This window comes from Neomonachus schauinslandi, chromosome 3 (assembly GCF_002201575.2).
Source record: "Neomonachus schauinslandi chromosome 3, ASM220157v2, whole genome shotgun sequence".
NCBI classification, from domain to species: Eukaryota; Metazoa; Chordata; class Mammalia; order Carnivora; family Phocidae; genus Neomonachus; species Neomonachus schauinslandi.
Window position 1 is genome coordinate 122,355,565 of NC_058405.1, and position 5,436 is coordinate 122,361,000.

A 5,436-nucleotide genomic window follows, 5' to 3' on the forward strand; every position below is an offset into this window, starting at 1 on the left:
TGAAAATGGTCATTATGTAATGATGAGGAGGTCCATTCATCAAGATGTAACAATCTTAAATATATAGGCACTTAACATTAGAGCACCTAAATATATTAAGTAAACATCATCAGGTTTGAAGGGAGAAATAGACAATACTGTAACAGCAATATACTATATACTATATACAGTATACTGTAATACCCCATTTGCAACAATGGATAGATTATCCAGATAGAAAATCAACAAGGAAAGTTGGACTTGAACCATACTTAAGACCAAATGGAACAGACATATACAGAAAATTCCACCCAACAGTAGTAGAATACACATTCTTCTCAAATGCACAAGGAACATTTCCCAGGATACATCATATAATAGGTCACAAAACAAGTCAGACTCAAATCATACCAAGCATCTTTTCTGACTATAATGGTATGAAAATAAGAATCAATAACAGGAGGAAAACTGGAAAATTCTTAAATACAGGGGGATTAAACAACATGCTCCTGAATAACCAATGGGTCAAAAACTAAATCAAAAGAGAAGTCAAGAACTATCTTGAAACAAGCAAAAATGGAACCACAATATATCAAAAGCCTAAGCTGCAATGTCAGTTCTTTTTTTTTTTTTAAGATTTTATTTATTCATTCGAGACACAGAGATACAGAGAGAGAGACAGCATGAGCAGGGGGAGAGGCAGAGGGAGAGGGAGAAGCAGGCTCCCCGCCGAGCCAGGAGCTGGACATGGGGCTTGATCCCAGCACCCTGGGATCATGACCTGAGCCGAAGGCAGATGCCCAACCATCTGAGCCACCCAGGCGCCCCCCCCCTTTTTAAAGATTTTATTTATTTATTTGACAGTGAGAGAGAGGGACAGCGAGAGAGGGAACACAAGCAGGGGGAGTGGGAGAGGGAGAAGCAGGCTTCTTGCTGAGCAGGGAGCCCAATGTGGTGCTCCATCCCAGGACCCTGGAATCATGACTTGAGCCAAAGGCAGGTGCTTAACTGCCTGAGCCACCCAGGCGCCCCTGCAAAGTCAGCTCTAAGAGGGAAGTTTACAGAGCTAAATGCCCACATTAAGAAACACAAAGAATCTAATAAAAAGATCTCAAAACAAACCACTTTACACCTCAAGAAACTAGAAAAATAAAAATAAACTAAGCCCCAGGCGCCTGGGTGGCTCAGTTGGTTAAGCGACTGCCTTCGGCTCAGGTCATGATCCTGGAGTCCCTGGATCGAGTCCCGCATCGGGCTCCCTGCTCAGCGGGGGGTCTGCTTCTCCCTCTGACCCTCCCCCCTCTCATGTGCTTGCTCTCTCTCATTCTCTCTCTCTCAAATAAATAAATAAAATCTTTAAAAAAAAAAAATAAAGCCCCAAATTAGCAGAAGAAAGAAAATAACAAATATCAGAGCAGAAATAAATGAAATACAGACCAGAAAACAATACAAAAGATCCATGAAACTAGGAGCTGCTTTTCTGAAAATATAAATAAAAGTGACAAAACTTTAGCTAGACTAAGTCACTGAGTGGAGAAAATCAAACCTTTGTGTACTGTTGGTGGAAATGTACAATGGTACAACTACTATGGAAATCAGTATACAAGTTCCTCAACAAGTTAAAAATACAACTACCATATGTTCCAGCAATCTGATTTCTGGGTAGATATCTAAAGGAGATGAAAACAGGATCTCGAAAAGATTATCTGTACCACCATGTTCAGTACAGCATTATTTACAACAGCTAATATATGGCAACTTGGTTCCTTAAAAACACAAATATATAGTTCTGCATGTCAGAAGCTTCCAATGAGTTTTTCTTTTTAAGATTTTATTTCATATATCTATATACATATATATATATTTTTTTTTTTTTGAGAGAGAGAGAGAGAGAGCTCATGGGGGGGGAGTGGCAGAGGGAGAGGGAGAGAGAGAATTTTAAGCAGGCTTTACACCCAGAGCAGAGCCCAACATAGGGCTTGATCTCACGACCCTGAGATAATGACCTGAGCCAAAATCAAGAGTCAGACCTTAACTGAGCCACCCAGGGGCCCCTAAAACATTCTATTTTTAAATAATCCCTACACCCAATGTGGGGCTCAAACTCACAACCCTGAGATCAAGAGTCGAATGCTCTACTGACTGAGCCAGCCAGGCATCCCAGAAATGAGTTTTATAGGGCTAAAATTAAGGTGTTGACATACCTATTTCCTTTTGGAGGCTTTGAGGAAGAATCTGTTTCTTGCTTCTTCCAGCTTCTGGAAACTGCCAGTATACATTTGTTCCTGGCCACATTACTCCAATCTCTGTTGTCCCATTGCTACCATCTCTTGCCTACATTTTTAAAAAAACTCTTGTGATTACCTTTAGGGTTCACCCAGATAACCCAGGATAATTGCCCATCTCAAGATCTTTAACTGAATGACATTTACAAGTCCCTTTTGCCATATAAGGTAACATTTTTTAGGTTCTAGAAATTAGGATGTTAAGTACCACAGTAGTCAACTTCTCTGTCACCCAGCCACTGGCAACCACTGCTGTTTTACCTTTTCCATAGTTTTACCTTTTCCAGAATGTCATATAAGTACAATTACAGTATGTAGCCTTTGGAGTCTGGCTTCTTCATCTAAGCATAATGCTTTATGAAATTCATTTATTTCATTGCATTAATCAGTAGTTCGTTCCCTTGTACTGCTGAGAAATATTCCATTCCATGGACATTCTACACTTCATCCGTTCACAAGTTGAAGGATATTTGTGTTGTTTCCAGTTTTTGACAAGTATGAATAAAACTGATAAAAACTCTCGTGCAGTTTTTTGTGGGAAATAGTTTTCATTCTCTTGGGTAAATACCTAGGAATAAGATCGCTAGGTTGCATGGTTAGCATGTTTAACTTTCTAAGAAACTGCCAAACTGCACTCCCATGTGCCTCTACCCATTATATCTTTTCTGATGCACATAATTACCCACTGAATAAACAAAGAAAAAGTGTTCATGAAGAAAAAATGGAGGAAATAGTTTTTGGTTAGACAACACTGTTTACCAACGTGCTACAATGAATTCTCAATAGAGAAAGACAAATAAAAATAGGAAAACACATTTAAAAGACAGGATAGATAGTTCTAAAGGCTACAACATATATCTAAGAATAATTCCAGAAATTATTTAAGAGAATAACAGAGGAGCAATATTCAATAGATAATAGCTGAAAAATTTCCAGAATTGAGGAAATACTTAAATTCACAGATTGATAATGTACAAACAGAATAAAGAGTCTTACCCAGACACATTATGATAAAAATAGTAAGGATAGTAAGGAAACGAGAAAATCTTAAATCTACCAGAAAGAATAGATTACCTAAAAGAATGAAAATTAAGACTGAAAAAACATTTTACCAACAATAGCAGAAGCTAGAGGACAATAAATAAATCTACATTTTTTTTTTTTAAAGATTTTATTTATTTATTTGAGAGAGAGAATGAGAGACAGAGAGCATGAGAGGGAGGAAGGTCAGAGGGAGAAGCAGACTCTCCACTGAGCAGGGAGCCCGATGTGGGACTCTATCCCGGGACTCCAGGATCATGACCTGAGCTGAAGGCAGTCGCTTAACCAACTGAGCCACCCAGGCGCCCATAAATCTACATTTTATGTGAAATATTGGGACCAGAAATATTTCAGAATTCAGGTTTTATGAGGGGAGAAAGGATATTAGAAAATTAATATGGTCCAAATCCTGTACATTACATAGCACCCCCATCTGCACATTTAGCCAGCTCCAAGGAGTAAGACTTAAGTAGCATGATGAGAGAAAGGGGATTTATATCAGGCTCCAAAAACTTCCAGACATATAAAGAGATACATCATGGGAGAGAAGATCTGACAAAATTATATTAACTTTGCATGGAAACTGCAAATTAGATCACCACTTTGCATGGTTTTACCTTCTTTTTCTGTACTGTTTGTGCAAGAGTATAAATTAAAGTTTCCAGACCTTTTCTTCCCAAATCCCTGTCCCACTCCTCAGAGGTCCACTCTTTAGTGTTTTGGTCTACAATTCTAGAACTGTATTTTTAAAATACTTTTTTTGATCTAGATTCAAAATAAGAAATGCATCACAATCTTCAAGTTACTTGCTCATACACATAAACACCTGCAACAAAAGTTTCTGTAACAGTACTTATGTATCTAACACTGGCATTTTCTGTTGTCTTACTTAACTTGAAAAAAATGTGACTAAATTAACTTCACGACACACCCATTGGTAACAACCTGCAGACTGAAAATGATCTAGAAAATTTCTATTCATGTATAAAAGTTTTATATAAAAATAGGATAAAACCATAGGGCTCATGGGTGGCACAGTTGGTTAAGTATCCAACTCTTGGTTTCAACTCAGTTCATGATCTCAGGGTTGTGAGATCGAGCCCCACATGGGGCACCACGCTCAGCGCAGAGTCTGCTTGAGATTCTTTCCCTCTTCCTCTGGCCCTCCTGCTCATGCTCTCAATCTCTCTCTCTAAAATAAATGAATAAATCTTTTTTTAAAAGATGGTATAAAACCATACAACTTATATCTTTGCTACATTGTAGTTTTAAGTTTTCATTTAAATTCCAGTTAGATAACACAGTGTAATATCAATTTCAGGTGTACAATATAGTGACTCATAGTTATAGTTATATACAATACCTAGTGCTCATCACAAGGGCTCTCCTTAATCCCTATCACCTATCTAACTCATCCCCCACCACCTCCCCTCTGGTAACCATCAGTTTGTTCTCTACAGTTAAGTCTGTTTCTTGGTTTGTCTCTCTTTTTTTTCCCTTTGCTCATTTGTTTTGTTTCTTAAATTCCACATATGAGTGAAATCATATGGTATGTCTTTCTCTGACTTATTTTGTTTAGCACAATACTCTCTAGCTCCATCCACATCATTGTAAATGGACATTGTAGCTGTCTTTATTCACATTCTTTTTGCATTATTTGTTAATACACTCTTAGTGTCCCTAAGACGTAAAGCATACCCTATATCCTCATTTGTGCTTTCCTTACTTGTACTTGTATCCAGGAAGAAATAATTTATTTTCTAAAATGACTTTCTAAGGCAGTGCCTGGCTGGCTCAGTCAGAAGAGTTATAAGCAACTGATGAGTACTAAACTAATGAGGTACTATATATTGGCTAATTGAATCTAAATTAAAAAAAAAAAAAGCATGGGGCGCCTGGGTGGCTCAGTTGGTTGAGCGACTGCCTTCGGCTCAGGTCATGATCCTGGAGTCCCGGGATCGAGTCCAACATCGGGCTCCCTGCTCAGCAGGGGGTCTGCTTCTCCCTCTGACCCTCTTCCCTCTCGTGCTCTCTCTCATTCTCTCTCTCTCAAATAAATAAATAAAATCTTAAAAAAAAAAAAAAAGCATGTGACTCTTAATCTCAGGGTCATGAGTTCAAGCCCCAGATT